Below are 27,865 nucleotides of genomic sequence, written 5' to 3' on the forward strand. Positions count from 1 at the left end.
CTGCTGTTGGGACATTTTCATACTCTTTCTATCTCATTTCCTTAGGTCTGTCTGACATTTGCTGAGACCTAGCATGTTGCACATGAATTATATATATTTGTTGACTATATGACTATATATAAGCCTCTTATGGAAGCTCTAGAGTGATGCACCTAGTATGCCCATTGATAACACTCTTGTTGGTGCATTTTCTAATAATGCAATTATAGTTCAGCAGTTCTTCAAGGCTGGCATTTCAGTCTGATGTATTGTTGCTATGAATGATCTACCAAGTATCCACATTGATGGCCTGTCCAATTTTATGACACCATCCTTTGTAGAGGAACCATGCTCTTTATAACTGCTTATAGTATTTGTGGGATCATCAAGAGATTATGAGAAGTATCAGAAGATTCAACACTTTACTATGCACTCAATGTGTTGGATTAATCCTTTTATACTGTTGACTCTCATCATCAGGGAATACAAGAATATCTCTATGTTTGTGTCAACTATATCAAGCACTCATTATTCATCATATAAGTATATGCTATTTCTCATTTAACTCATTAAATTGATAGTTTGGTTTTTGTTAAGCCCAAACTCTATGTGACTATTAACACATGATAAACAGTTTGGTACCTCACACTTTGGGTATGTCCGACTGAGTTTGCTGATGTATTAACAGAGGTGTGTGGTCAAGGCATTGCAAGTTGCTTGAGATAGGATGGTAGAGAATAAACTTTAGCTCGAAGCTGGAGTATTACAGTGAGAGCTACACTACTTATATACTGTTCTGTTATCATGCTATAAATAAATGTTCGCAAAAGATATTGTCTGTTGTAGAGCTGTTACCCTTGCTGTTGCCAGGCTCTCCACAAAAGCTGTTGTCTTGCTGTTGTGCTGTAGTCATTGCACTGCAAGTTAGAGATGAAAGGGATATTGTCTCTCCCTTTACAGCACACAGCAATGCGATAGGAGAGTGACTGACTGGGTTGCTGAGCTAAGCATTCCCATGGTCCTAAGTGCTGGCCTAAGCACTCTGACTAAGCAAGATAGGGGTCATTTCCAAGGAAAAAAGAAAGAAAAGAAAAAGAAAATAGAGAAAATCATAACATTACCCCCCCCTTAAGACTATCATCCTAATGGTTAAGTTAGAGTAAGTCCTCCTTGCCCTTCAAGAGATGGCTGATAGTGCTCTTCACTGTATGTCCACACACCCATTGAACTGCTATCTTCATCATCCTCTGCTACATGTCCTCTGGTGATGGCAGGTCAGTTGATGTATATCTGACTTGATATCTTCTCTCTTCCAGTTGTCGCCGCATCTGGTTTTGCAGATATAATGTTGAACATGACCCCCTTCATGTTCAATACATTGATTCTGTATTCGTAGTCCCAAATTACCTTCTTTGCATTCATGTATTTTTTGTTGACCCATTGGTTTGATTCCAGTCCATAGCTCTTCCAGCTGACTAGATAGTCAACAGTTGTTTTCATGCCTCCGCCTCGTGCTTTAACCTTTTGGGTTTTGTGGTTTAGTACTTCATTGATTTCATAGTGTTCTTCGTCATCAATGAGTTCTGGTGGTGGTGAAGGTGGCTTTTCTTGGTTTGGAAAGGCTGGTGCCACATATGGAGTCAACAATGTTTCGTTAAAAACATTATAAATTTTTCAGGTTGCTGGGATCTGCAACCTGTATGTGGATGTGCCAATTTTGGCCATGATCTTGAATGGGCCTGTTTGTTTGTCTGCCAGTTTCTGCTTTGGCCTTGGTAGGTGAAGATTCGTAGTATCCAACCAGACCTTGTCATTGGTTGAATATTTGTGAGTGGCCTATCTGTGCTTGTCATACTGCTTCTTCATCGTTGAAGCAGCTTTTTCGAGGGCTGTCTTGGTTTGCTGATGGATCTTTGCTATTGCTATTGCAAAGTCCATCGATGCTGGTGTTGTTGTGTGCATGCATTCCATTTGCACAACTAGTGGGTTCCTCTCATAATTCACAAAGAATGGTGTTTTGCCTATTGCAGAGTGTATTCTGTTGTTGTGTTGGAATGCTGCTAGTGCTAGCCATTCTGTCCAGTCGTCCTGTTGGTAACTGATGAAAAGTCTAAGGTACTTTTCAATTTTTTGGTTGGCCCATTCTGTTTGGCCATCTGTTTGTGGATGATATGCTGTTGAGGCATTCCTCTTGATGTTAAGGAGTCAGTACAAATCGGCCAAGAACTTTGAGACAAATTGTAGTCCTCTGTCTGAAATCATTACTTGAGGCATGCCGTACTTTGCATAAACCTCATCTCATAGTATCTTTGCCCATCCCTCAGATGTTAATTCTGTTGAGCAGATGATTGGAATGATCACCTTCAAGAAGTGATTGACAATAACAATGATTGCATTATAGCCATCACTTTTGGGAAGTCCAGTTATCATATCCACTGAAATGTGGGTCTATAGTGAAGAAGAGACCTCATTTGGGTGGAGTGGGGCTGCTCTGGGTTGTGTTAAAGTTTTGTCTCATTGGCAAACCTCACAAGCCTTGACATATTGAGTGATATCATGGTCCATCTTGGGCCACCAATATTCCCTCAAGACTAGTTCCTTGGTTTTAGTGACCCTGGGGTGTCTGGTGGTCATATGATCATGACATGTGATGATGATATCACTCTGCAGTCTTTGATCTCTTGGGATGTAGATTCATTTGTTATAATGGATCAATCCCCCTTCTTTCTTTAGCCCATGCTCATGGTTGAGTGATGGGGCAATTCTTTGATCCCACTTGTGGGGATCCTGAGTGGTGCTTTTGATGCATTCATGCATCTCTTCTTCTGTGGGCATGATCATTGCCTAGAAGTGCTCTGGCTGTAGTAATATGACCTCTTTATTGTCATCTCCTCCTTAGTTATGATCCACCCTGTGGCTGAGAAAGTCGGCCTTCTTATTTGCTACTCCAGCTTTGTGATGCAGTGTATATTCATACTCTGACAGTTCTGTGACCCATCTGGCTTGTCTGCAATTAAGCTTTTGGAGTTGTCAGAAATATCGGAGGTTTTGATGATCAGTTCAGATTTTGAAGGTGTGGTTTGCCCTAATGAGATAATGTCACCATTCAGCAAGGGCGAGCATTATGGCTAGGAGTTCTTTGTCATAGATTTCATAGTTGCACTCAGTTACTGTGAGCACCTTTGACATGAAGGCGACAGGTTGCCATTTGCTGTCTTGTTCCTGCGATAGTATGGCTCCAATTGCACCTTCACTGGAGTCGGCTTCCACTCTGAACTTTCCATCCTGACTTGGTATAGCCAGGATGACATCTTCAGCTAGTCGGTGTTTTAGATCATCGAATGCTGCCCGTTGGGAAATTCCCCAGCTTCATGGGGAATTTTTGGTTAATTACATCATTGGTCAGACTATTTTGCTGTAATCCCAGATGAATTGGCAGTAGAAGTTGGTAAATCTGAGGAATGATTGTAACTCCTTCTTCTTGGTTGGTTCTGGCCATTCAGTTACTCCTGCGACTTTGATTGAGTCCATCCTGATGCTTCCTTCGCTGATAATCACTCTGAGGTATTCTGTTTCTAATACCTCGAATTTGTATTTTTCAGCCTTGAGGAAGAGTTGATGCTTCCTCATCAAGGATAGCACCTGGCATACTAACTTTTTGTGTTCTTCCTTGGTTTTGGACATAATGAGTATGTCATCCAAGTAGATTGTGATGTTCCCCATGGTAATGAGGTCCTTAAAGATGTCATTCATCATCCACTGGAAGGTGGCCGGTGAGTTAGTTAGTCTGAAAAACATGACCATCAGTTCAAACAAACCATAGTTAGTTTGAAAAGCAGCCTTCCATTCATCACCTTCCCTGATGCATATGTTGTTGTATCCCCACTGAACATCTAGTTTGGTGTAATATTTTGTGCCCTGGAGTTTGTCCATTAACTCCAAGATTAAAGAAAGTGGATAACGGTTTTTGATCATCATCTCATTGAGCTTCCGATAATCTTGCACCAGTCAGAGTTTTCCATCTTTCTTTTTGACAAAAAAGAAGGGTGATGCTATCGGTGACTTCAATAGTCGGATCTGTCCACTGGATAAGTTTTCTTCGAGAAAGTTGTCCAGCTCTTGTTGTTCATTATTGTCAAGTGGATAACATTTGCAATTGAGGTTGGCATTAGCATTAGGGATTAGTTCAATGGCATGGTCCCAGGGCTTGGCATCAGGCAGTTTATCGAAACTGTCTTTTTCAAATAAATCTCGATAGTCATGTGCCCACTCAGATACCATTTTTTTGAATGTCCTTTCTCCCTTTTCAGCATTAGCTTTTGCTGCTAGGTCGTTAACATGGTGTGCTGCCCAGACATTAAAGGCCTTTTGTAGGTTGACAGCAAGAATGGTTTTGCCATCTTCCATTTCTTCATCTCATCAGTCCTCAGGATCTTTGTCTGGTAGTTCAAATGGAATTTTCTGGCAATGACATCAAGCAAAGATGATATGGCTGGTCTTCCAATTGATCAGCAGATTGTGTTGGATCAGCCAATCATGACCAAGAAATATCTCCTTGGTTCCTAGATCGGTTACCGCTAGATCGATGCATTCTGAATGGTCACTGATAGTGAGCCTAAGCTCTATATATTTAGTAATCGATTCAGCTTGGTTCTTCATTCTATCCATGTTGTAGACTGGAATGGGTGCTGCTGTTGCCCGAGTGGGCAGATGATGCTTATTAACAAAAGCTTGGTTGATGCTACTCCCTGTGCAGCTGCTGTCGATCAGAGCAGTGATTGCATAGATAGATTGAGATGTTAATGTCTCAATCCATGCACTGGTTATCAAGTCCTTTCCTGAGAATTTGGCTCGGCAGATGAATTTTCATGGTCCATGTAATTTGTCAAGCCATTCCAGGACATGGCATCGTTCTGCAGCCTTTATTCCTGTGATCATTTCATCAATCACCTCTTCGGCTCAGGTCTTGTGTACTCAGTTCTTGAGCATGGCTTTCACCGCTGCTTTATTCTTGGCATCCTTGATGGCTTGCCAAGTCCATTCAGTGTCAAATGGCTTAAGCCATCCTGTAGGGTTCTTTACCTCTGTTTGGCCCAAAGGCAATTGAGTCTATTTTGTATTTTTAGTTTGAGAAATTCTTGGCGAGGACGCACCTTTAGGGCTCTCTGCCCCTCTTTGGCCCTTTGTTGGTACTTGAGTTGTTGAAGTCAGTTCCTTAGGTGATTCTGAGTGGTGGATAATGGGGTCAGGTATATTTGAATGCATGCATAATTTAGTCATAGGGTGTGATACTACAGAGAATAAAGTGTTAGTCTGTCCAGCAGTTTGTGACCTGTTCTCCAGTCCTTTGGCCAAGTCAGTGGAATTGCTCACTGCTCGGCCTCTCCTTTTACCTCCTTGGGCATGTCGCCTTCCCCAAGGTCATCGTCCTCCTTCATTAACTCAGCAATTTGTGCTCTAATATCCTCCCATATGTATTTATTCTTCTTCTCTAGACAGTTCCACACTATGTGGCCTGGTTGGCCACAGTTGAAACACTTACTCTCCTTCTTGAGGTGATCCATATCGATCTGCTTGCCTGTTCTGGTACTTGGGCCTTTACCAGTTCGCTTCCCGTCATTTTGAGAAGTTGGGGCCAAGCTGCTGAGCCTGGTGGATGTGGTCGCATGGAAGGTGGAGGGCTTCGAGCCCTGTCTCTGGTTCTTGTGCTGGTCCTATAGGTTTATCACCTCCGCCTTCTGTCATTGTTGTTCTTGCCACATCAGGACAATCTGGACCTTCCAGTCATCGTAGCCAATCAGCATGCTATGGCCGAGATCTGAGATGGTCTTCAGGTAATGAGGTGGCACTCTCTGCTTCATATATTTGACCATCCATCCTGAGTCAGCCATATCCTCCCAGATTCCGGCAAGCTTTCTTAGTCACTCCAGTTCATCAAAGTAGTCTGGCACCACCTTGTCACCCATCTGGTATTCTTTCATTTTCGACTTATGGACTTTCCAGACTGCAAGGTCTGTGAACTTGTCACGGATCATCTGCTTCAGTATTGCCCAAGTGGGGTAATGATGATGTTGTCAGATAGTTGACTAGAAGTTTGGGGCCAGTAGTACCCACTATACTTTGGCCTTGTCTTCGAAGTAGATGGTGGCATAGTTTACCTTGTATATGTTGTGAAGGAAGTACAAGGCAAAAACCTAGAAATATTGGTCGCAGTCTATAAGAAAGCAGTCAATATCATCTGAAGCCCCTTTAAAGGGAAGGGGCTCCCTCCTGAGCATCAGTCTGATGTTTAATATATGCATCTTCAGATCGAGAGGTGACATTGGATTTGAGGGTTCCCCCCCAGAGGAGCCTGTCCAATCCATTGGAGGTTCTGGAAAGGAATACAAGGATCCATTGTCAGCAATGGGGCTTCTTGGGGTTGGCGGCTCTTCTTTTCGGATGATCTGCCCATCCTTGATGGTCCACCCCTGTGCCATCGCCTCAGGGTCATCCTTCTTGATGTCAGTTGGAGCCAATCTGCTTGCTTTAGCTTCATTGGGCAGCAGTTGTCCTCTCAGTAGTCGGCTTCCTGTGCTGGTCCAGAGATTCGAATGATAGGTCCTCAGCTGCCCATAGGAATGGGTTAGCTGAGATGCCATGCTGTGGATGACTGATATGGTGAGTGAGTATCTTGATGTCACTGTTCGAATTGAAGATGCCGTGTTTGCTGACTTGGGTGGCATCACACTCAGCGTCCATGGCATCGGGGCTTCTCATTTGCCAAATCTTAGTCAATATAGTAGCATCGCCATCATCTGATAATGTAAGAAGCACTGATTGAAATTAAAAATAGCACACTTGGTTGTGGCATACTGTAAAATCTCTTCCTGCTCGACATGATCAGCAGCAGTATATCTTCACCCTAGGGATGATCATAGCCAGCGATCATCCCTCTATAATTCAGCTACCTGCTCTTGGTATAACCAAATAAACTCCTCTTGCACCTCTCGTTCCTATCGTTTCCTTTCTTGTTCTTGGTGTATAGTCATACTGATGATACTTCCCCATTCAAGGATGGGATCTACTGCTCAGCCCCCTTGGTCCTCCTCCTCTGTCTCGTTGTCCCCTTCAGCCTTCTTGTCGATGGTCCCCTTGAGAAGAGAACTGCCTTGCTGGCTGAAGGTCTCCATAGTGAGTAGGTCGGAGCTGAGTACTTGACTCGGCATCATTAGATCCGGGTCGAGGAGAAGGCTCCTGGTTGGGCTGCTCCTCTTCTCCTTCTGCTGGCAGCGCCACTGCTCTGCAATACTGGCAGAAGTTTCTATAGAACCGGAGGTGAAGGAAGAGGTTGGCAATTGGCCTGTCGAGGACCCTTTTGAGGTCTCCAGTGGGATCAATATGCTCATTGTTGCCCCTGATTGTTCTCCAGTCTGATGGTATCCTATCTCCCCAGATGGGAATATCGTCAGTTTCAGTGATGGTGTCTGTCCTGTATAATAACGGACAGTCGTTGTTGAGGAATGTCAGCTGCCAGCAGTAGTAGTTGTTGGTATAGATGGTCTTAGCAGTTGGCTCAGTCCAAGGGTCGAGCTCACTGTTGAGAGTGGCAGGTTCCTGGAATGGAAAGTCGGTAGTGCCGATTGGGGTATTAGTATGTTGGGAGTTTGTCTGTCATTCGAAGAACTGGGCAAGAGATCAGGGGGTTGGCTGTATTGGGTCTGGTACCACTGCATCATGCCTTAATAGGTGTGAGGCTCCTCCTTGTCCTTGTTCCAGTCTACTGGCTGCTCTTGACACTGCTTGCCAGTATTGGACCTTATCTCTGTTAGTGTCATCAAAGAAGGGGTCAGGGCTACTGACCCTTGTTCCCCTTCTGCTACTTCTTGTGATACTTCTGAGGCCTGGAGCCATCCAAACGGCATCCAAGGAGTCTCTAGCCTGGCGCCCAATTCTAGACTGGGCGACAGTTGTTCTTGATGCAGTGGCGCTGCGCTCGGAGGAGGGGATGGGGGTGTTAGGTCGGGTTCATTGAAACCCTGTAGCCCAAGGGTTTCCAGCATCTCAGATGACTGCTGATGGGGGTCTTGGGAGGTATTTGTGTTGCTGCTGCTGCTGCTCCTCTTCTCTAGAACGCCTTTCAGTCAAGCATCCAGGCTCGTCTTCTGTTTCTTTGGGGTGTTAGATAGAGTTTTGGATAGAGGCAGGGATGTCGTAAAGAGGGAGGTCTGGTGTGACATTTTGGAGGATTCTGCAGATACGCTGGAATTCTTGGTAGTGTCGAATGGCCCAGGCAGTAATGGATTGGCATCTACAGCACAGCTGTATGATCACTAATAAACTGATCAAGGTTCCAATGATAGAAGCCAAGAGTTTGAAGAACTCATGAGTAAAGTTCAGGTCTGACAGATTTAAGGCAGAGGGCATTCAGTTTCTCAGCATGGTTGGACCTGAGAAAGAGAAGCAAGAAGCTTCGAGCTAATTGTTAAGCCCAAACTCCATGTGACTATTAACACATGATAAACAGTTCGGTACCTCACACTTTGGGTATGTCTGACTGAGTTCACTGATGTGTTAACAGAGATGTGTGGTCAAGGTGTTGCAAGTTGCTTGAGATAGGATGGTAGAGAATAAACTTTAGCTCGAAGCTGGGATATTACAGTGAGAGCTATACTACTTATATACTGTTCTGTTATCATGCTATAAATAAATATTCACAAAAGATATTATCTGTTGTAGAGCTGTTACCCCTGCTGTTGCCAGGCTCTCCACAAAAGCTGTTGTCTTGCTGTTATGCTGTGGTTGTTGCACTGCAAGTTGAAGACAAAAGGAGTATTGTCTCTCTCTTTACAGCACACAGCAATGCGATAGAAGAGTGACTGACTGGGTTGCTGAGCTAAGCATTCCCATGGTCCTAAGTGCTGGCCTAAGCACCCTGACTAAGTAAGATAGGGGTCATTTCTGAGGAAAAAAGAAAGAAAAGGAAAAGAAAATAGAGAAAATTGTAACAGTTTTCTTCACAGATCAAAAGAAATCATCTTGATCACAATAGAAAAGAACATCACACCAACTAATCAATGCAAAGCATCTATTTCTGTCCCTATTGATTGAGCTATAGCATCTTAGACTTCTTGCTATCATTGCTGATTCATCTTGCTGTCACTCTTTAGTGCAACCTATATCTTTCAATCTTATAGTGATTTCACATGAAAATCAATATGTATTCTCTCACCTGAATATTATTGCAACCTTGAATACAGAGGATAAGGTGAAGTCATATCTAATATCATGACTTCACTTGCAAGTATCACTATATGCCCATCTGACTGTAACTAAGCATATTCTGGCCAATCTGTATTATCAGAAGTGGCAAACAGTACTTGCATTGGGTTTTCTTCATTCAGCTGGTGAGATAAATGGGTGAGCAGCCAAATGGCATGAAGAAGTACAAAAGCTGATGAATAGATATCTCAATGAATTTTCTCTGCAAGCAGATAATAATGTATATGTGGCATTTTGGTGAGGAAAGGCATATGAGTCACTCATATTAAAGAAACAGCAGGAAATATGCTGGAAGCTTAGTGAGATGAATTTTTATTTCAAGTTTAGAGCATTGCATCATCAGGTGACCCCTTCTTTATGTGTTCAGGATGTTAGCTAGTGTTTTCCTGATGGTCATCATTTGTCTAGCCAGATTGATGTTGGATGTACCAATTATAGTATTGTATATTACCTGTGGTTAAAGTGTGCATCATATATTTTTGCTATGAAGAAAGTGATGCAGATATGAAACAATATACATTCAGCTCAGCTTGATAAAGTTCAGTCTATAGGCTGGACTGAAGATGAGTTTTTGGAGCTGGAGAAAGCAATTACTGCATACTATGCAGATTATTTTTACTTGTATTTTAGCCATACATCTATATTGCCATGTTAATTGTCATACTGCATATCAGAGGACTATGTTTCAGAAGCTTATACTCATATGTCAACTAGTTGCTTGGGTGTTTATATAGATATTAAAGAGCTGATTTGAATTTATAAATTGTATATACAATATATATTATATATAAATACCATCTTGCTATTACATATAGTTGAGAAAGAGTACTATTTAAGTATGAAATCTATAAGTATAATGGCAGATACTTGTAGATGCTATAAACTTTATTATATAAGAATATAGTACAAATAATTAATTCTTTTTAATAAAGCAAATATTAAGCCCAAATTACATGTGACTCAAAACATGTGATAGGCAGATGCTGTATTAAGTTTATACAGTCACATCTGAGTCCACTATTGTGTTGAGTGGATGAAGTGCTTCAAGGCCAAAGACAAGTCTGCTCAAGTGTGAATGGTATAGAATAAACTTTAGCTTAAAGCTGAGTATATACAGTAAGAGCTATACTACTTATATACTGTTTAAGTCATGATATAAATATATATATTTATTATGTGTTTCTAGGCTATAGTGTCCTTTATCCTTGGATGTCATTACTTGTTACAAAAGAGTATTGTCTGATGTTAAGAAGTTTAGTTAAGGCTTAAGGTATTGAGCCAAACTTTGTTGTTAATCTGATATTAGTGTGTGGAGTGATAGTATTTGTCATACTATGCTTTTATAGAAGTTGCTGCTTTCTGAAGTGTAGTGTGGATCTTGTTATAGATTTTAGTTATAAGAGAGGCAAAGTTGGAGGAGGCAGATGTGGAGGCATAGTGTCATTCAGTGTGAGTAATATGTGGATAGCATCTATAGTTGATAAAGAAGGGAGTTTTTTTGTTGCAGAGTGTATATGGTTATTATGCTGGAAGACAGCAAGAGTAAGTCACTTGGTTTAATTATCTTGTCAGTAGTTAATGAATATGCAGAGATATTTTTCTATCTTCTGATTGACTTGCTCTGTCTGACCATCCATTTATAGATAATATGCTATTGATATATTGCTCTGAATGTTTAGTGGTTGATAGAGATCATCCAAAAACTTGGACACAAACTGAGGACCATAATCAGAAATAACCATCTGTGGCATGCTGTATTTGGCATATACTTTATTGCAGAGAATTTTAGCCCATCCTTCTGATGTCAGTTCTGTGGAGCATATAATTAAGATGATGACCTTCAAAAATCAATTGATAATAATGATGATTGCATTATAACTATTGCAATCTAGTAGGCCAATAATCATATCAATGAAAATATATATCTATAGAGCTATCAGTATCTTGTTGGGGTTAAATGGAATAGCCCAGAGCTGCATGATTGATTTGGTGTGCTAATAAGTTTTGCAGCCTTTGATATACTTCTTGATGTCTTATTTTATTTTTGGCCATTAGCACTCTTATAGTATAAGCTTCTTCATTTATTAATTCTTGGGTGTTCAGCAGTAATGTGATCATAGTGTGTTGCAATAATATCTCTTCAAAGTGCTAAATCTCATAGAATATAGATCCTTTCATCATAATAAGGCTATTGATCTTTGTCATATCTCATTCATGGTTCAACAAGAGTGCAACATATTGGTTCTATAGATTGACTTATCTGATTGCACTCTTGATTCACTCATGGATTTCCTCCTCCATCAGCATTATCATGGCTTGAAAGTGTTTGAGCTTTAATAATGTTACTCCCTTGTTGTCTTTCTCTCCTTGATCATGATCAGCTCTTTAGCTCAGTAGGTCAGACTTCTTGTTTGTAGTGCCTGCTTTATAATGCAGAGTATACTGGTATTCTGAGAGTTTGGTGACTCATCACACTTGCTATTGATTAAGCTTTTGAGATATATAGAAATATCAAAGGTTTTGATGATCTGTTCAAATCTCAAAGACTGCTATTGTTCTAATAAGATAATATTACTATTCAGCCAAGGTGAGCATAATTGCTAGAAGCTCCTTGTCATAGATCTCATAATTGCATTCTGTAATTGTGAGCACCTTAGAAAGGAAAGCAACTGGTTGCCACTTTTCATTCTGCTCCAATAGCTCTCTCACTTGAGTCTGCCTCAACTTAAAACTTCCTATTCTCTAGTAGTATAGTGAGTATCACATCCTTCACAAGTTGCTTCTTCAAATTGTCAAATGCTGTTTATTAGGATAGTCTCCACATCCAGAGGGCATTGCTTGTTAACTGAGTCATAGACCACACTATCTTGCTGTAGTCTTGAATGAATCAAAAATAGAAGTTAGTGAATCTAAGGAATGATTAGAGTTTCTTTTTCTTCATCAGTACCAGCCATTCTGTTACTCCTGCCACCTTCACTGGATTCATGCAAATGCTCCCTTCACTAATGATTACCCTGAGATATTCTATCTCCAGTACTTTAAATTCATATTTTTCTGCTTTGAGGAATAACTTGTGCTTTCTTATAAGTGCAAGTATCTGGTAGACTAACTTTCAGTGTTCTTCTTGGTCTTTAGACATGATAAGAATGTTGTTGAGGTAAATAGTGACTTTTCTAATTATGATGAGATCCTTGAAGATATTATTCATCATCCACTGAAAGGTTGCCAGAGAGTTAGTGAGTCTGAAGAACATTACCATTAGCTCAAAGAGTCTCCAGTTCATCTGAAACACTGCTTTTTATTTATCTCCTTTTTTGATTTGTATATTGTTATATTCCTAATAGATGTTGAGCTGAAAATAATACCAGACTCTCCACAGCTTGTTCATAAGTTTAGAGATGAGAAGAAGGAGATAAAAATTCTTAATGATCATTTTATTGAGTTTATGATAATCTTAAACTGGTCAAAGTTTTTTGTCTTTTTTTTTATAAAAAAGAAGAAAGCTATTGGAGACTTTGATGGTCAAATGTGCCTACTGGATAGGTTTTCTTTCAAGAACTTATTGAGCTTCTGTTGTTCAGGATGACTAAGAGGGTAGACTTTACAGTCTAAATTGGTGTTTGCATTCAGAATCAATTTGATCATATAATTCTATAGCTTCAATTCTAGAAGCTCATTAAAGTTTTTCTTGTTAAATAGATCCCAGTAATCATGTGCCCACTCAGACACCATCTTCTCAAATTTGCATAATATAATACTTAGATTTGTATGACCAGTTCTATGTTTATAGCCAAGATAGTTTCTCCTTCTTTCATCTCTTCATTCCACTGATCCTCTGGGTTCTTGTCAGATAGTTCAAATGAGATTTTTCAGCAGTAGCAACAGGCAAAGATTATCCTTCCAGTCTTTCAATTGATTAGTGGATTGTAATAGATCAGCTAGTCATGTCTGAGAAAAACTTCCTTCATGCTGAGGTCTATAACTGCTAAGTTGATATACTCCAAGTGATTTCTGATAGATAATCATAGCTCAATATATTTGGTGATTGATTTTACTTGGTTCTTTGTTTTATTGGTGTTATACACTGGAATCAGTGCTACCATAGCTCAGATTAGCAGGTTGTGCTTGGTGATGAAAGCATGATTAATTGAGCTTCCAATGCAGCTGCTGTCAATTAGGGCTGTGACAGCAAGTGTAGTGTGGGTGATGAGCATCTTGATTTAGGTCTTGGTGGTTAAGTCATATCCTGCAGTCTTCTGCTGCTGAATATACTTCTTCAGTCCTCAGAGTTCATCAAGTCATTCTAAGGTCTAACATCTTTCAGCTGCTTTTATCTCTTCTACCATCTTAGTGATCACTTCTTCTGCCCTAGTTTGATGTACCCAATTCTTGAGTACTGCTTTGACTTTTTTTTTGGTTCTTGTATTCTTGATGGCACACTAAGTCTATTCAGTGTCAAATAGTTTTAGTTAGTCAGTGGAGGTCTCTCCCTCTGTTCAGCCTGTGGGTGCTTGAGTTTTAGGTGTCAGTGATTCTTTGGATGGTCTTGTAGTAGTGGTGAAACAGAGTATATTTGAATGTATATATTTAGATTTTACTATGAAGGGTACATAAGTCTGTCTAGCAGCTACTTGAGACACATCATGAAGTTCTTTGGCCAATTCAGTGAAATCACTCACTGATTAGCTTTATCTTTTACTTCTTCAATCTTTGTGTTCTTTTTATTCTTCTTGAGTCCATCTACTTCCTTCTATAACTCTATAATCTGTGCCCAAATGTCTTCTCTCATGTATTTCTTCTTCAGGCATTTCTTTGATAAGTGTTCTTTCTCTCTACAATTAAAGCATTTATCTTCCTTCTTTAGCCAATCAATGTTCATTGGCTTTTCTGATCCAGTGTATGTGACACCAGTGTCCACCTTCTGTGCAGTGTAGGAGTTGTCAGTATTAGAAGAGCTGAGTTTCAGAGTGAGAGTGGGCAAAGCAGTCTTATAGAGAGTATTAGGCTTTCTGCTATTTTGATAGATGTTAGCTATCTTTTACTACTGTTGTTTCTTGTTCATCTCTATGATTTGGTTCTTTCACTTGTCATATCCTTTTAGAATATTGACTCTGATATTTAAGATCATCTTTGTGTATAATGGTGATACTCCAATCTTCAACATCTCCATCATTCATCTATCATCATTGATATTATCTAGAATTCTGGCTAACTTGCCAAAACATTCTAATTTGTCAAAGTACTCACTGACAGGCTTGTCATTTATGTAGAGTTTCTGCATCTTGTTTTTGTGTACTTCTTGTATAGCAGAGTCAATGAACTTGTCCTAGACTATCTGCTTGAAGACTATCCAGATTGGCAGATGATAATGTCTCTGAATTGTGGAGTAGAAGTCTGTGGATTTTAGAGTCCACTATATCTTTGTTTTGTCTTTGAAGTATGATGCAGCAAAGGTGATCTTATAGATATCTACAGTGAGATAGATGGAATATACCTTAAAGTATTATTTGCAGTCAATTAAAAATGAGTCAATATCATTAGAGGCTCTCTTAAAAGATCACAGCTTCTGTACTAAGTCTGGCTTGCATTAGATGAGAGGTGCATTGACTGTCAAAGGCTCTATTAGGTTTGAATAGTCTCTAAAAGAAAGGTGTCCCTATTTCTTGGATGGTCTAGAAAAAGAGTGGAGTGATCTACTGTCAGTGACTGAGCTTTTTATGAGTACTGCTTTCTTCCTGATTATTTGTCTATTCTTGATAGTGAAGCTTAATTTGATGGCTTCAGAGTCATCTCCTATAGCTTGTCTGCTGATTCTAGCCTCATCTGGGAGTGGTTGCATGCTGAGAAGTCTATAATACTATAGTTAGAAGAAGTATCAGACTGAGCTCAGGATCTTAGTCTGTCAAAGCTGTTGTTGGATATTGTAGGTGGTGTTTGATCATATAGAGAGAGTTGCCATTTGGCCAGAGCAAGTATAATCACTAAGAGCTCTTTGTCATAAATCTCATAGTTATGCTTTGTCATGATGAGCACTTTAGAGAGAAAGGCAATTGGTTGTCATTTCCTATCCTGTTCTTGAAATAATATGACACCTATAGCTCTTTTACTTAAATCCACCTTAATTTGGAATTTCTCATTCTTAAATGGTATTGCAAGTATCACATCTTCTGCTAGTTGCCTTTTCAAGTTGTCAAATGCTGTCTGTTGAGCTAGTCCCTATGATCAGAGAGCATTGCCTGTTAGTTGAGTCATGAGTCAGATGATCTTGCTATAGTCTCTGATGAATTGATGATAGAAATTAGTAAAATCAAAGAATGACTGGAGTTCTTTCTTCTTTGTTAGTACCAGCCATTCTATCACTCCCACCACCTTTACTGGATTTATTCAGATGTTTTCTTTGCTGATGATTACTTTGAGATACTCTGTTTTTAACACCTTGAACTTGCACTTCTCTGCTTTAAGGAATAGCTTGTGTCTTCTCATGAGAGTGAGCATCTGTTATATCAGGTGTCAGTGCTCCTCCTGGTCTTTAAACATGATGAGGATGTCATCAAGATAAATAATGGCTTTTTCAGTAGTGATAAGGTTCTTGAAGATGTTATTCATCATCCTCTGGAAAGTTGCTAGAGAGTTGGTGAGTCCAAAGAATATTACTATTGGTTTAAAGAGTCTCTAGTTTGTTTAAAACACTGCTTTCCATTTTTTCTTCTCTTTAATTTGTATGTTGTTGTATCTCTAGCAGACATTGAGCTTTGAGTAATATCAGGCTCTCTGCAGCTTGTCCATGAGTTTGGAGATGAGAGAAAAGGGGTAGCAGTTTTTAATAGTCATATTATTGAGCTTATAGTAGTCTTAGATTGGTTGAAGCTTTCCATTCTTCTTTTTCATGAAGAAGAGAGAGGCCATTGGGGACTTTGATGATCAGATGCATTCACTGAATAGGTTTTCTTTCAGAAACTTGTTAAGTTTCTGTTGTTTGAGATGACTGAGAGAATAGACTTTACAGTCTAGATTAGCATTCACATTCAGGATCAATTTGATTGTATGGTTTCATGGCTTCAGTTCTAGAAGCTTATCAAAGTTTTCCTTGTTGAAAAGATCCCAGTAGTTACATGTCTATTCAGGCACTATCTTCTCAAATATCTTTTCTTTCTTGGTGACATTAGCTTTCATAGTCAAGTTGTTTGTATAATATATAGCTAGTTCCATGTCTATAGCTAAGATGATTTTCTCTTCTTCTATTTTCTTATCTCATTGATTCTCTGGGTCTTTATTGGGTAATTTGAATGGGATTTTTTGACACTGGCAGTGAACAAAGATTATCCTTGTAATCTTCCAGTTGATTAGTGGATTGTGATAGATTAGCCAATCATATTCAAAGAAAATTTCCTTTATTCCAAGAACTGTGACTGCTAAGTTGATTCACTCTGAGTGATCTCCAATGGTTAATTGGAATTTGACATATTCAGTGATTGACCCTGCTTAGTTTTTTGTCTTATCAGCATTATATACTGAAATTAGTGCTGCTATAGCTCAGATCAGTAGACCATGCTTGATGATGAAAGCATGATTAATCAAGCTGCCTATGCAACTGCTATTGATTAGAGCTGTGACAGTGAGTGTGGCACAGGTAGTGAGGATCTTGATTTAGACTCTAGTGATCCAAGTCATGTCCTGCTGTCTTTTGCTACTGAATGTATCTTTTTGGCTCTTATAGTTCATCTAATCATTTTAGAGCTTAGCATTTTTCAGCCATTCTCATGCTTTCTATTATGTTATTGATCACTTCTTCTGTCTTAGTTTAGTGTACCCAATTCTTGAGTACTGTGTCATGATTTTTGCCTTTAAATTATGATCTGCCAATGCTTAGTAAGCAGATGCTTATCAATCCCAACCCTAGACCAACCTTACAAAAGATGATGAAGATCTAATGACACTATAGCTATGCCTTATTCATTGATACATAATAAGATGACAAGAAACAATATGATAACTATCACTATCTTATATTTTGAACATAATAAGAACTGTAGTATATGGAAAACTCACTATAGCAATAGTATAGCAGAGTGACAATAATAAACAAAAGCAAGAGCACAGTCATTGTTATCCCAGACAATGAGCAGAGAGCATAGAATGTAGACAATAGTTGCCTATAGGATATAGAGTTCTTTAGACAGTATATTAAGCCTAAGTCACACATGATCTAAACACATGATAAACCAATGCTATATAGAGTTCATACAGTCACATCAGAGTTTACTATATGTGTCTATTGATCAAATGCTTCAAGACCAGTAAATAGCCAGCTTGAGATAAAGTGGTAGAAGAATAAACTTTAGCTTAAAGCTGAGTATCTACAGTGAGAGCTACACTACTTATATACTGTTCATTGGCTAGGTAAAAATATATCTACTAATTATGCATTTTTGAGCTACTGTGCTTTCTGTCTTTAAGTATTATTACTGTTCACAAAAAAGTATTGTCTGTTGTTGAGAGCATCATTGTGTGTTGAAGGACAATAGCTGACTTTGCCTATTATGGTGACTAAGCAGATCCTCTCTCCTCTTAAGACCATCATTCTGATGGCTTAATTTAGAGAGTTCATAGTTCTGTATAGCATTATCAGCAGTTATATATTGTTCATTGACCTATTGGTTAGATTCAGAGCTATAGCCCTTTCAACTGACCAAGTAGTCAACTGTCATATGGGTGCCACCACTTTAGGCATAGACCTCACATAGTTTGTGATAGAGAACTTGATCAACCTTATATTGCTTTTTGTTGTCAATTAGTTCTAGCTCAAGAGAGTGTTAAGCCCAAATTTCATGTGACTATCAACATGTGATAAACTGTTCAGAACCTTACACTTCAGGTTATACTGACAGGGTTCACTGATATGTTAATAGAGTTGTGTAGTCAAGGCATTGCAAGTCACTCCAGAGTAGATGGTGAAGAATAAACTTTAGCTTAATGCTAGGGTTACTACAGTGAAAACTATGCTACTTAAATACTGTTTCATTATCAGGCTATTAATAAACATTCACAAAAGATATTATCTGTCATAGAGCTGTTATCCCTGCTGTTGCCAGGCTTTCCACAAAAGCTGTTGTCTTGCTGTTATGCTGTTACTGCTGCATGGCAGTTTAATGACAAAAGGAGTATTGTCTCTCCCTTCACAGCACACAGCAGTGCAATATGACAATGACTGACTGGACTGCTGACTAAGTCTTCTCACAGTCCTAAGTGCTGGCCTAAGCACCCTGACTAGGCAGAGATAGGGGTTATTCAAGGAAAAAGAAAAAAGAATAAGGAAAAATCATAATATTACCCCCTCTTTAAGATTATTATCCTGATGGCTTAATTAGAGATAAGTCATCATATCCTCTGCTGATGGTCTGCATCCACTTTATTGATTCATTGTTTATAGTCATGGATCACTTCCTCTATGTTCATGTATTTCTTGTTGACCCATTGGTTTGATTCTGGTCCATAGTCTTTCCAACTGACTAGGTAGTCAACTGTCATCATCATTCCACCACCACATGCTCTAACTTTACATAGTTTGTGGTTTAGCACTTTGTTGATTTCATAATATTCTTCATCATCGATGAGTTCTGATGGTGGAGGCAGTGGTCATTTTTGGTTTAGAAAGGCTGATGCAATGTATAGTGTTAATAATATTTTGTTAAAAACATTATGGATTTTCCAAGTTGTTGGTAATTGCAGCTTGTAAGCAGAGTTGCTAATTTTAGTGATGACTTTGAAAGATTCTGTTCATTTGTCTGCCAATTTCTGTTTTAGATATGGGAGGTGTAGGTTTGTTGTATCCAGCCAAACCTTGTCATTGACTGCATAGTTATATGCAGGCTGCCAGTGCTTGTCATACTGTTTCTTCATGGTTAAGGCAGCTTTTTTGAGAGCCATCTTTATTTCTTCATGGATTTTTGCCATTGTTGTTGTAAAATCCATTGACACTGATATCATTATGTGTACCCATTTACTTTGTGCAACTAGTGGGTTTCATCCATAGTTGATAAAGAAAGGTGTTTTGCCAGTCACTGAGTGAACCCTGTTGTTATGTTGGAAGGTGGCTAATACTAGCCATTCAGTCCAATCATCTTATTGATAGTTGATGAAAAGTCAGAGATACTTTTCAATTTCTTGGTTCACCTGCTTTGTTTGGCTGTCTGTCTGAGGGTGATGTGCCATTGAGGCATTTCACTTGATATTGAGGAGTTGGTACAAATCATCCAAGAACTTAGACACAAATTGTGGTCCCCTATCTGAAATTACTATCTGAGGCATGCTATACTTTGCATAAATCTCATCTCATAGTATTTTTATCTATTCTTTTGATGTTAATTTGGTTGAGCAGGTGATTGGGATGATCACCTTTGAGAAGCAATCAACTATAATGATGATCATATTATAGCCATCACTTTCAGGAAGTCTGGTTATCATATCCACTGAGATATGGGTCCATAGTGATGAAGGGACCTCATTTGGGTGAAGTGAGGCTGCTTTTGGTTGTATTGAAGCTTTGCCATACTGACAAATCTCACAAGCCTTGACATATCAGGTGATATCATGGTCTATTTTCAGCCACCAATATTCTCTCAAGACTATTTTCTTTGTTTTAGTGATTCCAGGGTGCCCAGCAGTTGCATGATTATGACAGATGGTGATGATATCACTATGAAGCCCTTGATCTCTTGGAATATAGATTCACCCATTATAGCAGATCAACCCCCCTTCTTTCTTTAGTCTCCTCTCATGGTTGAGTGATAGAGCAATTCTTTGATCCCACTTATAGGAATCTCTGATAATGCTCTTGATGTGTTTATGCATCTCTTCTTCCATGGGCATAATCATGACACAAAAGAGTTCTGGTTGTAGGAGTATGACTTTCTTATTGTTGTCTCCTCTCTGGTTGTGGTCAGCCCTCTGGCTGAGGAAGTCAGCCTTCTTGTTTGCTGCACCAGCCTTATAGTGTAGCATGTATTCATATTGTGATAATTCTGTAACCCACTGGGCTTGTCAGTGATTAAGTTTTTATGGAAGGTGGAAGTATCAGAGGTTCTGATGATCTGTCCAGATCTTGAAGGTCTGAACTGCTCCAATGAGATAATGCTGCCATTCAGCAAGAGCAAGCATTATAGTGAGAAGTTCTTTGTCATAGATTTTATAGTTGTGCTCTGTAACAGTGAGTGCCTTTGACATAAAGGTGACTGGCTGCTATTTGCCATCTTGTTCTTGTGAAAGAACCACTCTAATAACACCTTCACTGGAGTTGGCTTCCACTCTGAATTTCCCATCCTGGTTTGGTATGACCAGGATGACATCTTTGGCCAATCGGCATTTGAGATCATCAAATGCCACCTGTTGAGAGATTCTCCAAGTCCATGGGGAATTCCTGGTCAATTGCATCATGGGTTGGACTATTTTGCTGTGGTCCTGGATGAACCATCAGTAGAAGTTGGTGAATCCAAGGAATGATTGCAATTTCTTTTTCTTCATTGGTTCCAGCCACTCAGTTACTCCTGCCACCTTGACAGGATCCATCCTGATTCTTCCTTCACTGATAATGACTCTGAGGTATTCAGTTTCTAATATCTCAAACTTGTATTTTTCAGCCTTGAGGAAAAGTTTGTGCTTTCTCATCAGGACTAGTACCTGGTATACTAGCCATCAGTGTTCTTTCTTGGATTTGGACATAATGAGAATATCATCCAAATAAATCATAACCTTCTCTGTGACAATGAGATCTTTGAAGATGTCATTCATCATCCACTGGAAGGTAGCCAGCAAATTGGTGAGTCCAAAGAACATAACTGTCAGTTCAAACAAACTGCAGTTAGTTTGAAAAGTGGCCTTCCATTCATCACCTTCTTTGATGTGCACATTGTTGTACCCCCACTGAACATCCAATTTGGTATAGTATTTGGTGCCTCAGAGTTTGTCCATTAACTCTAAGATTAAAGAAAGCAGGTAACAATTCTTGATTATCATTTCATTGAGCTTCTGATAATCCTGTACTGGTTGGAGTTTTCTGTCCTTCTTTTTGATAAAGAAGAAGAGGGATGCCATTGGAGACTTTGATAGCCAGATCCTTCCACTGGATAAATTCTCATTGAGAAATTTGTCCAATTCCTGTTGTTTATTGTTGCTAAGTGGATAGCACTTGCAATCCAGATTGGCATTTGTGTTGGAAATCAATTCTATAGTATGGTCCCAAGATTTTAGATCAGGTAATTTGTCAAAGCTTTTCTTGTTGAATAAGTCTCAAAAGTCCTGTGCTCATTCAGGTATGATCTCTTTGAATGTCTTTTTCTCTTTGTCAGTATTGGTTTTTGCTGCTAGATCATTAGCATAGTGGATGGCTCAGATGTGAATGGCCTTTTGTATGTTAATAGTGAGAATTGTCTCACCATCCTCTATTTCTTTGTCCCACTGATCTTTGGAGTCTTCATCCAGTAGTTCAAATGGAATCTTCTGGCAATGACATTGAGCAAAAATAATATGGCTGGTTTTCCAATTGATTAGCAGATTATGCTGAATCAGCCAATCATGACCAAGGAATATTTTCTTGGTTCCTAGGTCAGTTACTGCCAGATTGATCTATTCTGAATGATCTCCAATAGTGAGCCTAAGCTCAACATATTCAGTGATTAAACCAGCTTGGTTCTTTGTTCTGTCCACATTATATATGAGAATCAGAGTGGCTGTTGCTCAAGTTGGAAGTCTATGCTTGTCAATAAAGGCTTGGTTGATCGAGCTTCCTGTGCACCCACTATCAATTAGTGTCATGACCATATAGATACTATGAGACATGAGAGTCTCTATTCAGGCTTTGGCCAGCAGGTCTTGGCCCAAGGTCTTGGATCATCAGATAAACTTTCACAGTCCATGCAGTTCATTGAGCCATTCTAGGGCTCAACATTGTTCAGCTTCTTGCATTCCAGTAATCATATCATTGATCACCTCCTCAGCTCAGATCTTATGTATCCAATTCTTGAGTATGGCCTTTGCTGCTACTTCATTTTTTACATCCTTGATGGCTCACCAGATCTATTCTGTGTCGAACGGTTTTAGCCAACCAATAGAACCCTCTGCTTCTGTTCAGCTCATAGGCATTTGAGTCTGTTTTGGAGATTTAGTTTGGCAAACTGTTGATGATGACATATCTTTGGGGCTCTCTGCCTCTCTTTAGCTCTTCATCAGTGCTTGAGTTATTAAGGTTGGGTTCTTAGGCAATTCATGTTCATGAGTAATAAGGTTGGGTATATTTGAATGCATAATTTAGGCATAGAAGGCACTACAGAGAAAGAATTGTCAGTCTGTCCAGCAGCTTGTGACCTATTACTTGTGTTCTTGACTGAATTAGTGGAATTGCTTACTGTTTGGCCTCACCTTTTACCTCCTTGGCCTTATTGTCTTGGCTGAGATCTTGTTCCTCTTTCATCAGTTTGGCAATTTGCACCTGTATATCTTCTTGAGTGCACTTGTTCTTCTTCTGCAGGCAGTTCCTTGCCATATGGCTCTTCTGCTCACAATTGAAGCACTTTCCCCCTTTCTTGAGGTGATCCACATCCATTGGCTTATCTGTTTCAGTATATATTATGCCTGTACTGGTTTGCTTCTTAGCATATTGAGAAGTTGGGGCTGAGCCACCAGGCTTAGAGGGTGTGGTTGCATTAGAGATAGAGGGCTTCCAGCCCTGTCCCTGGTTCTTGTGTCCATCCCATGATATAGTGAATGACTCTGCCTTCTGCCACTGTCATTCTTGCCACATAATAATGATTCTGGTCTTTCACCCATCATAGCTGACTGGAATACTGTGTCTGAGGTCTGAGATGGTCTTGAGGTAAGAAGGCAGCAGTTCCCTCTTCATATATTTGACCATTCACCCCATGTCAGCTGTGTCTTCTCATACCCCAGCAAGTTTACCAAGTCATTCCAACTCATTGAAGTAGTCGGTGGCTGCTTTATTGCCCATCTTGTAGTCTTTCATCTTTTGTTTATGGACTTTCTGGACAGCTGAATCTGTGAATTTATCATGGATCATTTGTTTGAATACTGACCATGAGAGATATTGGTGGTGTTGTCATGTGGTTGACCAGAATGTGGGAGCCAGAAGAACCCACCAAGTTTTTGCCTTGTCCTTCAGGTAGATCAAGGCATATGTTACCTTATATATATTCAGCAGAAAATACAAGGCAAATACTTGAAAGTATTGATTGCAGTTCATGAGAAATCAATCAATATCATCAGATGCTCCTTTGAAGGAGAGAGGTTCATGTATAAGATTTGGTTTAACATTTAGAATTTGTGCCTTAGAATCAAGGGGAGGCATTGGGTTTGGGGGTTCATCCCCTGGTGGGCCCACCCATCCTGATGGTGGACTGGAGAATGAATGAAGGGACCCATCATTGGTGACAGGACTTCCTGATGAAGGAGGTTCCTTTTGCATGATACACCTATTCTGAATGGTTCAGCCCTGGGCTGTAGCTTTAGGATCATCCTCTTCTGGGGCCTTTAGAGTCACTGGAGCAGCCCCACTGCTTTCAGCTTCATCAGATGGTGGCTGTCCAGCAAATGGTTGCTGAATCAGCATTCTCCATGAGTTTGGATAGCAACTGCTCAGCTGCAGTCAATAATGAGACAGCCAAGATGCCATGCTACATATGGCTGATGTGGTGAGTGAGTATCTTGATGATGCCATTCAGATTGTCAGCATAGTATATGCTGATTTGGGTGGCATCACACTCAGTGTCCATGGCTTGGGTGCCATCCTTCTGCCATACCTCAGCTTGTATAGCAGTAACAGTCTCATCTGATAATGTAAATATCTTTGATTAAAATTGACAATGGTCTGCTTGGTGGCCACATGTTGTAAAATCTCCTCTTGCTCAATAGTGTTGGCAGAGGTATATCTTTGTCCTAAGGATGATCTTAACCAAAGATCATCCCTCCATAATTTGGCTACCTGCTCCTGGTACAGCCAAATAAATTCCTCTTCATGCATCTCACATGCCTTCTGTCATAATTCCTCCTCTGTTGGGTGTTTTTCAAATACTTGTCCCTATTCAAAAAGGAGGTCCCTGACTTCCCTGTCAGAGTTCTCCTTCTTGGCCTCATCATCTGTGTCAGTTGTCTCCTCTTTCTTGGGAAGGAAACTGTCACATAGGTCAAAGTCCTCTGATGCAACCATACTAGAGCTGCATACTGGTTCCAGCATCATCAGATCCAAGTCAAAGAGTAAGCTCCTGCTCAGACTGCTCTTTCTCAACTCTTTCTCTTGCTGCTGCTGCTGCTATTGCTCTGTGATACTGGTAGAAGTTTCAATAGAACTTTGGCTGAAGGAAGAGGGCAGCAAAGTTTCCATCAAGAAACCACCATATATCACCTGTGGGGTCAATGTGCTCTTTGTTCCCTCCAACCATCTCTTGCTCTGACAGTATTCCATCTCTCTGGATAGAGATATCATCAGTCTCTGCAATAATATCAGTTCCATATGATAATAGGCAGTCATTGTTGAGGTGCATCGACTCTCTAGAGGAGCTATCTGTGACTCCTGCAACTAGTCTGGTCCAGGGGTTGGACTCAGTGGCAGGAGTGGTGGATTCTCAGAATGGAGAGTCAGAAGTGCTGTTGGTTGTGATACTGACAAGCATGTTGGTGAGGCAGGAGCTCTCAGAGCCCCCTCTCCTGTCTTGTGCTGATGTGCTTGGTAACAGCTAAATGACTAAGAGAAGTGACTGAGGAATGAACTCTCAAACACCAACATCTAACCACTCAATACACAATCACCAAATATAGTTGAGGTCGGTTGTTTTGAGTATGATAGAAGCACTCTTGCAGTCTTAAGTAAAATCAAAGAAACAGTCAATAAAGACAGTTATTTAACTCTATCTTGCTTTCAAAGATACAATACTCATGAGAGTAGTTTATAGCAATGTTTAAGTATAATTAGGACTTAGAATCAATGCTAAATTGTGCTCCAAATCAACTTAGAATATTCTGAAACCCAATAAACTCCAAAACCCAAATACTAAGTCTATCAAGCACTTAGGCTTGACTAGCTGCACTCTTGGCTGGCTAGCAGTCCTCAAAACTGAAGAACTTGTATTCTGATGCCAAAACCCTTATAGTTTGGAACCCAAATTAATCCAAAACCCAAAATACAGTTATTATTCCAATCCAATCCTCTCTAAGTGACAAAGCAACTTAAATAAATCACTAAGTCAAAGCAGAACTCAAAATCCTTTATCTCAGAGATCAGCTACAGTGGGCTAGAAGGTCTGAATGTGGGGGTGGGTCGCTTGCTTGCTATTTCCCCCTCATTCCCTTCTTTTATACATCAACAACAGGTACAGAATCTATAAATAAAGCATTCAAAATAATATTTCTCCTATTTAAAGCGGAATCACACTATTATTCTGGAATGGCGGCACTCCTGGACTCCCCTAGGCTTGCCCAGACCTGCCTGGCCACTGCACAGCTTTATTTTAAGCCTACAGTGCCTGTAGGTACCTAACTCCTTTCTGTCTACTCAAAGTTTTAATCCTCTGAGTTATTCTTAGTAGCTTGATTGATCAGGCCCAGTCAGGCCTGGTCAACTAGTCCTATCCACTCTATTCCTCTCAATTCTAAGTCCCTTAGATCACCTGATACCTAGAAAATTTAGACTTAGGCATTTGAGTCAAAACTCACAGTGCTAGCTACAGATCATTGGGTCTCACTTCTTACTGCTCCTAGATGATGCTATCTCTACTCAATACTCCACAACTGGCTATAGTATTATACCTCTAGCTGTCTTAGAATATACTCATCTTAGTGGCATGTAGAATTGGCCCCATTTGAGGTACCATTTCTAAGTCCAACTTGGACTTAGTATTTTCCAAGGTGTGGTGCTAAACTTTTCTAAGTTCAAACTTGACTTAGGATTTTTATCCTTAGGCCATGTTATTTTACAAAGTCCCTTTTGGACTTAATATTGGTGACTAGCATGACTATCAGCTTGGAGCCTCAGCCATAGTCCTCTACTGGCTAATGATTCTCAGTTACTAGCATATTCTAGTGTGTTATGCAGAATTTGCAAATTATAAGGCTGGATATGTAGCCTGCATATCAGTGCTCAGAGATACCACCTGAAGAGAGCATTCTCTTGAGCAGCCTGCTGGCTGATACATGCCTGCTCCTTGACATACTCAGCAAGGAATTGAGGAGGTTGAATGTCATCCTCTGGGATGACTGGAGTGATATTTAAGGTTGGTTGTATTAGTCATAATACCTCTGGATGGCATCTCAGTGGGCTCATTATTTGGTCTCCTTTGCTTCACTCCAGTCGACTAGCCTCTCTGGCTGCAGCTTGCTAGTACTGGAGCTCATTTCTGTCATTGTCATCAAAGAATGGGTCAGGACTACTGACTCTAGTTTCTCTCTGACCAGAACTCCTGCTTTATGCCAATGTGGTATGTTGGGATCTCTGGCCTGTGGTATTTCTAGTGCTTGAAGCCACCTGAATGACATCAAGAGAGTCTCTAGCATAGTGCCCAATGCTGGGCTCAGAGATGATAGTCATTGTCCTTGTTGCAAGGATGTCATGCTTGAGAGGTGGGTTGAGGGTGTCAGGTTGAGGTCATTGAAACCCTATAGCCCAAGGGTTTGTAGAGCCTCAGACAACTGCTGTCAGAGGTCATAGGGGGTAGATATGTTGCTGCTGCTGCTGCTTCTCTTCTCTAAAATGCTCTTCAGTCAGGCTCCTAAGGATGACTTCAGGACTGTTCTCTTCTGTGAGATGGAAGGACTGTCAGGCAGAGGCAGAGATGTTGTAGAGAGAGAGGTCTGGCATGACATTGCATAGGATTATGCAAATATATTGGAACTCTTGATAGTGACAAATTGTCCAGGTGGTAATTGATTGGTGTCTATGATACAGCTGTATGATCACCAATAAGCCTATCAGCATTCCGATCAAGGAAGCAAGAAGTTCAAAGAACTCATGGGTAAAGTTTGAATCAGAAGGGTTAAGCACAGGGGGCATTCAGTTCCTCAGCACAATTGGGCTTGAGGAAGAGAATGATAAGCATTAAGCTAATTATTAAGCCCAAATTCCATATGACTATTAACATGTGATAAACTGTTCAGAACCTTACACTTCAGATTATACTGACAGAGTTCACTGATGTGTTAATAGAGTTGTATAGTCAAGGTGTTGCAAGTCACTTGAGAGTAAATGGTGAAGAATAAACTTTAGCTTAATGCTGGGGTTACTACAGTGAAAACTATGCTACTTAAATACTGTTTTATTATTGGATTATTAATAAACATTCACAAAAGATATTATCTATCATAAAGCTGTTACCTCTGCTGTTGCCAGGCTTTTCACAAAAGCTGTTGTCTTGCTGTTGTGCTGTTACTGCTGCATGGCAGTTTAATGACAAAAGGAGTATTGTCTCTCCCTTCACAGCATACAGCAGCACAATATGATAATGACTGACTGGACTGCTGACTAAGTCTTCCCACAATCCTAAGTGCTGGCCTAAGCACTCTGACTAGGCAGAGATAGAGGTTATTCAAGAAAAAAAAAAAGAAATAAGGAAAAATCATAACAGAGAGG

This window comes from Guyanagaster necrorhizus (assembly GCF_019112545.1).
Source record: "Guyanagaster necrorhizus MCA 3950 unplaced genomic scaffold BT62scaffold_31, whole genome shotgun sequence".
Classification (NCBI taxonomy): domain Eukaryota; kingdom Fungi; phylum Basidiomycota; class Agaricomycetes; order Agaricales; family Physalacriaceae; genus Guyanagaster; species Guyanagaster necrorhizus.